Source organism: Falco rusticolus, chromosome 2 (assembly GCF_015220075.1).
Source record: "Falco rusticolus isolate bFalRus1 chromosome 2, bFalRus1.pri, whole genome shotgun sequence".
NCBI classification, from domain to species: domain Eukaryota; kingdom Metazoa; phylum Chordata; class Aves; order Falconiformes; family Falconidae; genus Falco; species Falco rusticolus.
The window spans coordinates 71,273,726-71,287,314 of NC_051188.1; positions in this window are offsets into that span (position 1 = coordinate 71,273,726).

The following is a 13,589-nucleotide window of genomic DNA, read 5'->3' on the forward strand; positions in this document are numbered from 1 at the left end:
AGTACAGCCAGGCAGTATCTCCTTACACTGTGTGGATAGGCATGATGACGTACTGTGACCAAGAGGCCTACCTGTATCACCTTTCTCTTTATGGCATATCCCATCTTCCTCCTTTCCCTCTTTTAGATTTGATTTCTCCCTAATTACAATCTGGAGTACCTGTGGATGGCAAAAGGTAAAGGTATGAGACCCTTCTGCTTAAATTCAGTTTGGGCTGTCCATCAGATAGAAAATGAATGTGCCTAAAGTTCTTAAAATTCAGAGAGGGACAATAATGGTAGGTGGTCTTTTGTATCGTGCTTCTCAAGTAGTGCTGTGTGCACCTATGATCTTTATTTGCCTTTCAATCACAAACAAAAGCTTACCGCTGTGCTGCTCCTATTCCCAACATCTGCTTACAAAAAAATATCTCTGGGCAATGCTGTGATGGCTCTTCTCAGATACATAATTGAAGAAAGGGAATCTCTGAGGGAAAAAAGCACTTAACCATGTTTAACTTTTTGAATTAGATGCACAGGAGTCTTTGACCCTAAGGATGATCTCAGATATAACCCAAACATGATAAATATTCAGGAAAGCTCTTGAAAATGTTGTTTTTCTATTATCCAGCCTTCTTGAATTTCCCTCCTAGCTCTGTGTCACATTTCATGCAAGTTGTAATCTCCAAAGGGAAAAAAGCACTTAACCATGCTGTCAGGCTCTTACTTCAGGCTCTCAACATTCTGCTTCCTCTGAACACTGGTGTATATGTATGAGACTTATAGATATTGTCTGACTAAACAAATCAAACCACCAGCTATCTCATGGGAATTCCTCAGGTAGCTGTACTCCTCTACTCTTCAAAATGTTGGAATGTCTTTTAAATATGATCAAAACTCTGCTAGAAATGCCATCCAAGGTGTAGTAACTTGAAAACAATCACATGGATGTAGGTAAACAAGTTTGATAACTTTGACCTAATTAGATAGATATTAATAATAACATGTTATAAAGGTATATATATATAAATTTGTGAAATAATAAATACACACATACATTTTTATATTGTGTATATAAAAATATGTATATAAATAGTATAGCAATGTAACGTAATATCGTATACATTGTTACAATAGACTATTTCAGTTGGAAGGGACCTACAATGATCACCTAGTCCAACTGCCTGACCACTTCAGGGCTGACCAAAAGTTAAGCACGTCGTTAAGGGTATTGTTCAAATGCCTCTTAAACACTGACAGGCTTGGGGCATCGACCACCTCTCCAGGAAGCCTGTTCCAGTGTTTGACCACCCTCTTGGTAAAGAAATGCTCCCTGCTGTCAAGTCTGAACCTCCCCTGGCACAGCTTTGAGCCATTCCCACGTGTCCTGTCACTGGATCCCAGGGAGAGGAGCTCAGCACCTCCCTCTCCACGTCCCCTTCTCAGGAAGCTGTAGAGAGCAAAAAGCCTCAGCCGCCTTCTCTCCAGACTAGACCAGCCCAGAGTCCCTAGCCACTCCTCACAGGACATGCCTTCCAGCCCTTTCACCAGCTTTCTTTCCCTCCTTTGGACACATTCAAGGACCTTCACGTCCTTCTTAACTCGTGGGGCCCAGAACCGCCCACAGCGCTCCAGGTGAGGCCGCACCAGGGCTGAACACAGCGGTACCATCACCTCTTCTGGCCGGCTGGTTGTGCCGTGTTCGGGGCACCCCAGGGTGCGGGTTGCCCTGGTGGCTGCCAGGGCCACTGCTGACCTGCATTGAGCCTGCTGCCGACCAGCACCCCCAGATCCCTTTCGGCAGGGCTGCTCTCCAGCCACTCCTCTCCCAGTTTATTCTTGTGCCTGGCATTATTCTGTCCCAGATGCAGAATCTGGCATTTGTTCTTGTTAAATGCCATTGATGGTGTAATCACTGGGCGTGATCATGCCCAATACTCCAATCTGTCTAGAAACTTCTTCAAGCCTCTTGTCCCTTGAGAGACTCAGCAGCACTTCCCACTCTGCTGTCATCAGCAAACTTGAAAATGGTGCACTCAACTCATCCAGATCATTGATAAATACATAAACAGGACTGGCCCTAGAGCTGAACCCTGGGGAACACCTCTGGTGAATGGTTGTCAGCCAGAGGTAGCACCATTCACCACAACCCCTTGGGCTCTGCCCTTCAGACGGTTCTTCACCCAGCGCACAGTGAACCTGCTCATCCTACAGTTGGACAACTTGTCCAGAAGGATGCTATAAGAGACAGTATCAAAAACCTTATTAAAATCCAGAAAAACTACATCCATCGCTTTCCCTTCATCCACGAGGTGGGTGACCTTATCATGGAAAGATATCACAAAAGACTTTTCCTTTGTGAACCCATGTTGACTGTGCCTGATTTTCTATTGCTTTGTAAAGCTAATTTCTAGGAGCCTGAGAAATCTGGGAACCCTAAAGAAAGAATCTATGTGTGACCAAGAACAGGTTAAATCTATTCTGACTCACATTTAGAAAAATACCAGGAAGTCACTATGTCTTAAAATATTGTTAATCTACACCTGAAGTAAAACATGGTTTGATGGGTATTTCACGGCCAAGCAGATTATCTGGGGAAAAATGATCCACAGAAGAATAGGCTGTCTGAAAAAGTATATGTTGGTGTACTCTACACAGAACAGATATGTTATCAAATTGAAGAAAATAGGAACCTTCTAGGGGAAAACAATTAACCTTGTATGTGGATCACAGAAGTTAGTCACATGAAGAACCATCAAAGTTGACCATAACTAATATTTTAGGTTGTGTGTATCGCACTTCCTCACACACAATTGTGCAGACACAGGTTTTCTTCAGAGCTGGGTGTGCAGAATTGTTCATTCTGATATCCCCCACTGTAAACCTAGGTATGTCAGTATTAGTTTTGTAATATTAAAAGGAAATACACTTCTATTGCTGGTGTTTGGTTTGGGATCCCACCCTTGAGATGTGTCTGTAATTTAGATGTCACAGAGGCATTTCTTCTGCATTACTTTCACGGTTCTTGCACACTCTATGGAACCACATGCAGCTCTACAGAAATATAAAGGAATAGCTTGGACCTATTTTTCTTCCTTTCTTTTTTCACTTTCTTTTCTTCCATGCTCAGTTTTCCAGCCATCACTGAGACACAGCTCACGGTTTATGGAGAAATCTCAAACATCCTAACAAATGGCGTGAGAACAAGCCTTTGATGCAGTATTCTTGTACTCAACATCTCTGCACTGGCAAGCACTTACAATTCCCCTTAGGTGTCTCTAATTATAATGCATGGTTCATTAAAAATGACAACGGAGTTCATTGAGCCTGCATTCTTGTGATTAATTGCAATGTTCTCCTAATCAGTTGTTGTTATTTATACCTCTGCCTTTACGCAACTGATTATACTGTACATTTGCACCATTCAGAGAGTAACAGAAGGGACACGAAGGTTATGTTTACATGATGCAATGGAGCGTGTTGTAGATATGCCCAAACCAGCGGTGACCCAAGCTGTGTGCTGGCACAGCACAGAGCTTTACAGCGCTAGAGATACTTACTCGTCTGGGTCTCTGTCTCAGAGCCACAATGAGGCCACACCAAGCCTATAAGCTCTGCCTCTCAGAAGGATTTGTTAGACTCAATGAAGAGCTGTGGAGTCGTGGTTTTTCTGCTTTCAGTTAAGCTCATGCTGTCTCCAGTTGGTGAAAAATCACAGGCAGCTCCATGCAGGTATTTCTCAGGAACTCCCTTTGAGTGTTCCTGCCTGTACGTGTGTACATATATATCACATATCAGATTTCAGCAACCAGAAGCTAAATCCTTCTTTAAGCCTCCTAAAAATATCTTTAGAATATCCTAAATCCACTGACTAAGCACTGCTGTCTTTTAAAGAAACCACTGAACAAAATCCAGAAATAAAGTTTCTTTGAAAATCAGCTCCCATCAAACTGGAGGAACAGAAATTTTGAGGTGCAAAACTCTGTAAGCTGCCAATGACAAGGCTGTAGTTTGATCCACCTCGGGTTTACATTTGTCTGCAAATGATTTCTAGTTTTTGTTTTATGATCTCAGCTAAGGTAGTAAGCAATTTGAGAGGCCTGTTATTGGATATCCCAACCTGAGACAACACCAGTAATCTGATTTTTGGCAAAACTGCAGAGCAGCTATCTCTGAAAACAAGTTAGTTCCTCTTGGGTATAGTGGACGTGCATACAAAAATTGTAGCAGTGCCACATGCCAGCTCATTTTTCATAGTATTTTTGCAGAGAAGCTGCAAACTTCCTACATTGCTACTGATCTTTCTTACGTCTTCCTCTTCTTTCAGATTTCTGCTTGCTACACATCTGCTCTGCAATTCTCCTGTTGCTCAGTGTCAGACTTTTAGTTGCAATCTAATGCTATTTGCACAGCATTATCGCCTGGAGGCCAAAGTCAACTTTGGCAAGCCTCCTACTGGCACGTTATGTTAATAACTGATTGGTTTTGTACTCAGCGAGAGCAATTTGTTCCAACAACTGGGATTCGTCCCACTTTTCTAGCGAGTACACAGCTACACTCTAGCACAAACATTAAAGGCCAAGGTCTTTAAAAATAGAAAGGGAGGGACCACCAGCATCACTGCATCCAGCTCAACAGCTGCAGGCAGCTATAGAGTAGCTGCCTAGTCCAAACTGTACACCCACACCTGACCCTACCATCACAGAGCCTTGCTCCTGAGAGCAAATTTACATTTTCTGACTTCTGACTGAAGTTTTTTAGCATCCGAGCATCCCCACCAGCTTCAAATATTTAGACTTTTTAGGTGGATAGTTTTTAAAACTTTGGCCCACACTGGTATGTAGATACTGCAGGAAAAATCATGCAGATAAGGACCTGCATTAGTTAATCTACAGCAATGGGAATTCAGATTGCAGAAAGCATGCTTATCTGTAATGTACTTGTTCTCCAATATGTACAAAGTGTGTCCCTAATATTATATGCATTTTTATTTGTCAATACATGGATGTACCTCCAGAGTTTAAGCAAGCTGGATGTTTTAACTGCCTGGGAAGTTTCAAAAAAAATATCTCCAGACAAACAAAAAATGCTACTCATAGGCAACAAAAAATACTATGTGAAAATTTCTTTGCCATCACATGCAATTTGCATTTTTAAATTGTGTCTGTGAAATTTTAGTCATTTGCATTTCAAGTCAGCAATTAGATTAAAAAAGCCCACAACTGCAGCTGTGACAAGTACTCTGTTATGTGATAAAACATAAATAATCCTCTTGTCCTCCAGTAACAACTCTGATGAGAATGAATTTTAGCATAGCACTCAACTTTTGCTTCTTCACCATTGTTTTCATCTTTGATACAGTATAACTGGAAACCCTAAAAGAATTACAGTCCAAACAAGATTAGTATTTAGTACTACAAATTGTTCTTGGTATTGCACTTGACCCTTTACAGAACGTTTTTTCAGGTGCCATTAGGATCAGAACCACAGAGAGGCTTTTCCTGACACACAGGGTAGGATGGAATCCTATTAGGTTCCATCAGCCTTCAGATGAAGGGGAGATGAAGGTCTCTGGGGATGGACATCTATCAGTTTCCCTGGAGCTAGAGGCACATGACCTCCTTAGGAAGGGGAGACGAGTCCATATGCTTCTTAACCATCTTCCCCACCTGTCTTGTTGACAAAGACAGAGACTTTGAGGCTTTGGCAAAAAGACATTCAGAAGAATGTGACTGCAAATAAATACCACCTCTTTCCCCAGCATCCTCCACCCTCAGTACCAAAACCAGCACCTTCCTTGCAGAGGTGCCTCCAGCTCATCCTGAGCATTGGTGCACCCAAACCCAGGCATAGCAGTCAGTCCATGACTACTTTGGGGAGTAACATATTCAGCGTAGAGAGGACTGATGCTAAGAATGTAATTGTTCAACAGCTGCTCATGGAACAGGTCTCTGTATTACATGACCTTTGTCCTAAGTTTTGTCTTCAGGTTCTTTCTGTCCTGTCAAACAACGCATCTCCCCACTTTGCTCCAGAGCCAGCAGGTCACAACTGGCTGTGGGATCACTATTTGCTTGGGGCTTCATGGCATCTTACTTTTGGCAGGGGCATTTTGGAAATCAGGTGTCCATGCAGCCCTGCAAGTGGAGTACCAAAAAGAAAAAGGACAGGCAGTTTTAGTCATTTTAGAAAATGTCAGCTTTTATTCAGTAGTGGGGTTTAAAACACATCTCTGCATCAGCAGAGCTCCTTTGGCTTCTGAAACAGCCCTGCTCCAGCCGGCTGCTGGCTGCACCCACAGGACACAGCCCACACTGGGCAGCCAGAGACACCAGCCATATGTTATCAGCACAGTACACTGCTCTGGTCTGTGCTTGGTTGTTGCCACTACTGCAGGTTTTCCCTCAGTGATTATTAAGCACATTTGTGAGTGGTTTTTATGCTGAGCTGAGCTGGCAGGAGTAGGTGCTGCGGTCTGCCCAGCCCTGTGCTGAGCACCTTGCTTCACGTGGGGAGGATGGCTTCAGTTGCAAACCCCAAGATAATTCAGTGTTTCTTTTCCTGCCAGCATCAATGCTCACGTTGTAACAGAGGTGTATTATGTCTGAGCCCCAAGACTCCACAGAGGAAATCTGGCACTTTGGAAACTATTCACCACCTGTTGATGTCTGGTTTTCTCTGTGCTTCAAAACTTGTTCTTGCCTTGTCGTTGGAGCTGCATAGAAGATACAGAAGACTTGGTGTCTGTTATTCGTCAGTGAGATGAAATGCAAGCTTTCCCTTCACCTTTAATACAGGTTTTCTCCTTCCTATTAATAGGTGTTAACATGAACTCCTTTCCTTACATCAGAAGGCAAGTGGACATAACAGGGAAAAGAGAATTAGAGACACAAAAGAAGACTGAAAATAAACCATGAACTAAGGCTTGAGCAGGGGAAGAGACCAACAAAGCTTGTTGGGAGAGTGTGTCCAAACAACACAAGTGAGGACATCTTCAGGAGGAATAAAGACAGCAGGCACAGTACATAATATTTTGATCATTTATGATCCAGAAAGAGGGGTTTTGCTACTTTTTTTCTGCAACAGGTGAGAGAAAGACTGAAGTGTTGGTTGGGAGAAAAGAGCACGATGTGACTAAAAATAGCTGAACTTGTTTTAGCTCAGCAAAGGGAAGGTAGAGAGAGATGTGATTTCTTTCTAGAAATATATCAAAAGAGCAAATGCCAGATGGAGGAGGGCTATTTGAGCTAAAGGGCAGTTTTGGCAAAAGAACAAAAAGGGGGGGAAAATCAGCCATAAATACATTCAGCTGGGAGAGCTTTCTAACCATCCGAGCAGCGGGAGTCTGTAGCGTCCTCTTGTCTGGAGCCACAGGGGCCATCTCTGGGACTTAAAGGTAGACCCTGATCACTGCATGAAAAAGAGTGAGTGACAGGGCTACCTGGCTTTGGCGAGGCAGGATGCTCCTGATGTTCAGTCCTTGCTCTTGAAAAAGCCCATGAAAATGGAAATGAGTGGAGGATTTGCTGACAGGCTTTCTGCTAGCTAGCAGCTATTGATAGGACTGAGTGCACTGAAAATTTCCACAGCTAGCTATCAGATCCTCATCCAGCCAGTCCCCTGAAGCTCTTACCTTCATGTTTTACAATCACTTTACAACGGAAAAAGGTGTATATCTATGAAGACAGTGCTTCAGCGGTTATCAACAGTTTTTCTTATTACAGCTGAAGCTACTAAACATGATTTTCCAGATCATTTGACATTCCAGCCAGCATTGAACTCCAAAAGAGCCACCTAAATATTAAACAGAAATTCTTCCAAAATTGCTACATTATCAGCAGCATAAGTGTAGCCCCCCTTGGCTTCTCACCTTCGAGATTCTCACCTTGTTCAACTGTGATTTCTCCATCCTCTTTCAAACCTCTAGTTTTAAATGTTAAAAATTTTTTTTTAAAAAAAATTAAAGTCCCTCAGACTTCTGGGTTGGCGTCAGTGGGCAGGAAGCAGCATGAGAATCAGGCCCTGGTTTTACTTTTGTATATCATAACGCAGTTTCTGGCCAAAAATTCTTCAATTCCTAAACCAGAACTGTCCCATAGCTTGGGCTACAGTAACCTGCTTCAAGACAGTCAGCTCTTAGATAAGGTTTCTTTTTCAACAAAGCATGTAATAAGTCTGTATTATTATTAAATAACAATAATAATATTAAAATTATTATATTGATGTATTAATAAAAAATAATTGAAATACCTATCTGTTGCAGTAGGTTGTCAGCTTGCCTCCAGAGGTGGGGAAAGCTGTCCTGCCAGAGGTGCTCTACTTCCATTATTTTGGTGTGGTTTGGAGTTTTTTTATTTGGTTTGGCATTTTGCTGCTAAGGGGCAAGCCTGGGTTTTGTGGACATAGCTGTTTGTCACAGCAGCAATGTACATTCTTTTAGATTAAGTTCACACAAATTTCTATCCCTTGTAGCTATTGCAATTTCAGGTTTCAGTCCTCTACTGTATTTTGTACAGATGTCTTAAGTTCTGCCATTTATTTGTGCCTTGAATTTTATATAATCAATTAAGATGTAAATTTTCCATCAATCTGGCTAACACTAACTTCAGGTGCTCTGCAAAGCCTCTCGAAACTTCCGAGATCTTTTCTGTCAACGGGCTTTGGATCAGGACTCTTAATAGCAGTCATTTGCTTGAATCTATTCTAGTTTAATAAGTGATTAGCAGATGTTTTTTCCACTCTTTACCTAACAGTTGATAAAAAAGAATCCATGAGGAGCTGTGTACTAAATAATGGTATGATTTTACAACCCTCAAATTGCTTTAGAAAATAGATTTATAAATCATGCATATAAAAGTAAAGGATATTGACGAATTCTCTGCTATAAAAGAGGAGGCTTGCTGTGCTTTATGAGAGTCTCTCAACAATAAAGTGTTACCTATTATGGGACACTGGGAAAAACTATCAGATCTTTATATATCTTGGTGTCTTGGGTATCTCTTATTTCTGTTCTCTTTTATTTGAGGTAATTTACATCTCTTTGGTACGCAGGCTCAAATTCCTGCATCTTTTAGGATGAGATTCTTGTTTGAACACTGTTTAAACAACTCTTCGAGCAGGAAGAGAACTATGCAAAGAAAAAAGCCCTTGATTTTCCAATTACTTGTTATTCTTTAAGTCACCTTTCAATCCAAGCAACGTTTCTAACACTAAAAGATACCAACTATCAGGATTTGTTCTACTCGACCTTTCATGATATTTAGGCATCTGGCTTTCCAGCTCAAGTAATCAAGATGATAATTAAACCTACATCTTTGTGAATGTCAAAACTGTCATCTGCTTTCAGGATGTTACAGATCTGCAAGAAATGATGATCAAGAGAAATTTAACATCAGTGAGGTCATTAGGAAATTGTTCCAGCATTGGCTTCACCACAAACTGCCTTGTTAAAGCAAATGAGATACATGGAAGTATGCTATATTAACTGCCCATATAGAATACCTAATCAGTGTCATAAGTATACTTTGCAAATGTAATTGTCAACAGTATTTTAAATAATGCCCAAACAGTAGCAGCAGGTTATGGATATTCTTTAGATTGTTTCACTATTAATACGTTGCACTATGTGCAAGTTGTATATGAGTTTATTACACAGGTTAATTACTTTCCTGTTGCAAATGGGTATCGTATTTTTAGTGAAACCAACAAAAAACCACCATGCTTCACATTAAATAATGGAAAATGAGATGGTAATTCGAAAATGAGTTAATGAAGCTGTAGCTTCCAGCTTAGAATAATGCAAAGTCAGGACTGCTAATTTCATGGGAAAATGTGTCTTAAAATTGTTCCCGTTTGCAAATGAACTCATGTCACAGTCTTCCAATCCCAATAAGCAATCAGAAGTTATTTCCCAACAGCCAATGTGGCCATGAGTTTCCAGCCAAAGTTGTAAGCCCACACTTGGCTCTGACTGATACTGATGGGGAGGCAAGTGGGACAGTGCTGATTGTGATATGGGATCACTTGCATTGCAGGATGTCTTCTGTCACCTGCAACTGAAAGAGTTTAGTCCAAAACATTATAAACCTAGGCAAGTGTAGGAATTATTTCAATTTATCTGGCATTATTTCTCTCTTGCAGTCTCTGCCACGTGCAAACTTCAAGCACAGCAACTCCAACAGCAGTGCACCATGCAGCAGCACTGCTGCACACACAGTTCCCTCTGTCATTGCTCACAAGTTTCTCTGGAGGTTGGTTTTGCAGCTAGTCAAAGAATTAAACCTAAAAATGTTGTCTTGGAACTCCAGATGTGAGCTTTTAGATAGCCCTTGGGATGATTGTATGTATTTCTGTTGGTTATAAATAGGGCCTGCAATGACTGGGGGACTAACTGTGTGCTTCAGATAAATGTGCCATGTGAGATGGAATGAATTCAGCCCGTGTGTCATCTGCAGCAGCAGGGGAATTAGACAGCTCTCAAAGGCAAAGCAGCACATCCAGTGTGCAACTGTCCAGAAGCAGCAGCAAGAAATACAGGGCTCAGGGAGAATCCGTGCCTTGAAGGCACTCACTGATATCTGCTTGGCACCCAAAGCATTTTCATGACAGAAGGGTCCCCTCCATCTAGGATGCAGTTAGATGCAGTGCTTTTGTCAGCTTTTTACATCAGAGGCAAGTGCCTATAGTACTTGCCCAAAGGGTGCTCTAGGTCGCGTGCCAGGACCATTCTCAGCTGAGCTGGAATTTCCATCAAAACTCTCCAGCTACTCAGCCAAGAAGACAGACTTGTGAAAGCAAGAGGAGCATGAGAGCCTGACTCCAGCCTAGCTCTTGGGCTGCCTGCACTGGGAGATTTACTGTGTGCTGATTCCTGCTCCCGCAATTGTTTGTGCCTTTCACATTAAATATTGCTAGAAGAAAAAAGGTGGAAAGGCTTCATTGCTAAGTAATTTTAAATACTTTTGCATCTACCTACATTACTGACATTTTAGACTACAAACTCTTAAAAGTAGCCCTAGGCAGGAAGAATTTTGTACCAAATTACTTCTGTCCCTGTGGATTAAATGTATAACCTGAAGCAAAATTTGAGCCTGGGTGTACAGAGAGAGGTTCTTAATTGCCTGACAGCCTGCAAATTCCCCTTTTTCTAGTAATTTTCAAAGGGTGGGAAAATGGGTTCTCTAGTGGCAGCGCTGGCATTTTAAATGGCGGAAGTGTGAAGCAGAGTTAGCTGTAAAACTAACACGGCGTCTGATCTGCGAGACACTTTCTAACAAGCAGAAGATGTAATGGTACAGCCGAGTGCATCAGCACTTGGCAGAACATGTCTGGAGGCTTGAGCTCTTGGTAACCTGTAGACAGGTGGTTAACCTAGTGCAGGGGTTATGTAAACTCTGACCACCTGTGATATGGATGAAGGATGGAGGGAATGCCCAAAGGAGTACTGCTGAACAGATACAAAGTCTTTAGAAAACTCCCCATGCTCTGTCCCAGACTTCCAAGAACACTCATAAAAAGGCATCAGCACCTGGAGACAAGTATGCTAACCTCTTGAAGGCTAGAACATAAACTGAGATACATTTAAATACAATGTTAGAATGAATAACCTATTGGTTACAATGCTGTATCATAGCCCCGAGTGCACATGTTGTTTGCCAGTGTGCCTTCTGCCAGCTAGGACAATAGCTATTTTATCCCCAGTTTTTTTGCAGCAGGAGCAATAACATCGGAAAGCAGCCAACTGCTGGTGGCAAACTGGGGGATAATTCAGACTTTAGCCTAAGGCTTGCTCTGGAGTCAAAGGAGAGGGATCAGTTCCTCCATGGAGGGCTTCAGAGCAGGGACCTGAGCAGCTTTGCGGAGCTCTGCCTAGGGAAAACCCAGGGAGGTGCCCTCCCTACACCTTGCTGGGGATATGCCAGTGCAGGGGCAACTGGCCTGAGCAGCTACTCTCTGGGTTCTACCTTTTTTCCGGGGGAGAACAAAACCTGCAACCTGGTAATCTAAACTAGGCTGCAATGCTGGGACAAAGGCATCCAGCATAGCACATTGCAAAGGTAAGGGACATCGTCCAAACAAGTATTGTGCTTGCTTAGGCATTACCTAAAGTTCAGTTAATTAGGCAATAATTTAAACTCTTGCTGATTTTAGGGGCAGTAGTTTTTCTTTTTGTACTAATACATATCTCATGCATATGGCTTTAGTCTTCAAGTATGATCAGTAATGCTGTGTGTTGGGTAAGCTGCCAGAGGGTTTGATTTTCAGAAGTTTTGAGTCAACAAGTCAGTCCCTCACAAGCTGTAAGAACGACATAAATTAAACACCCAAAATGTGAAATAATTTTAGAAAAACTCAGACCTTCTGTTTGGGGGAGTTTGAAGGCACTTATGAGAGACTGTTCAAAAACAGTCCAGAGAAGCTTTGGGATTCCTACTGCATTTAGCTTGGTTTTCAGCTGTCTGACGTACTTCTATTAGCAGGTAGAGTTTGCTGTTGTGACAGCTGTGATTATAAAACCAACATCTGTGGAAATAGTCTTGATACTAATATTTGGGGAATTTGGGGAGATTTATTTATTTGGGGAAAACAATCATTTCTACTAGAACCTGAACTTCTTTAATATAGTGAGTAGTACTTAAGTAATTAATGATAACGTTTATCCATACATCAGCTCCAAAATACAGAAATAAATACATCTCTTAAAAGATATTCCCAATCACAAAACTAAGGTTGGTACATCCAGGCTGAACTGGAATATAGAGATAATAGCTGTTACTTATGATCTGGGAAGCATTGCTAAAAGTGAGCAGAAATGTGCTGACCTCAGAGGGAGCCTTTCTGCTGACTTCAAAGGCCTTACAATCACATCTGTGGTGCCGAGTATTTTATCTGCTCCTAAAAGTTGTATCATTAGCTATGACGAGATTTAAGCAAGCATGTGGCAGCTTGTTCCCATGCAGGGCACAGCAACTGGGTTTAAGGATGGTCTGCTTTCCAAATCTTCAAGGTATTTTTTGGTTTGGGGGGAAGGGGTTGGTGAACTACTCTCAAGAGGACTTTAAAAACCCCTCTTGGAATCTGTCCACATCCTGACTCCTCTAAAATAAATTACTAATATTTAGCAATAAAAAGTGTAATGAACACAATTAGGATTCCTGATACAATTAACATAACCAGGAGAAAGATCTTTTGGTTTGGTTTTGAAATATTCATGACTTGATTAATGAAGCAAACAGGACACGCTGTCCTGTTTTGGTATCAAAAGCTCTTTTGACTCCTGGGCAGACAGAGCTTTCATATAAAGCAGAGGACAAACTTTGTGCTCTTAACCACAGTGCCCCAGCTTGAAGAGAGGTTGGTTTGACGTTAAGAATCTTGCTATAGTCAGTGGATGTAGTTTTACCCTCTCCCTTAAACACTAGGAAATAAAGTAGCTTAATGATTAGGACTCCCTTTTGCTACTTCTGTGTTGATAAGAAAACACTTTCATGGGTTTTCTTCTTAAAAATTAATTAAGACTAACAAGTAACATGTAATTAAACATTAAAATTTAACCAAACACAGAGTCATCACACTCCCTCCATCCCCAGAAAAAAAAAGCAAGCAATTAAT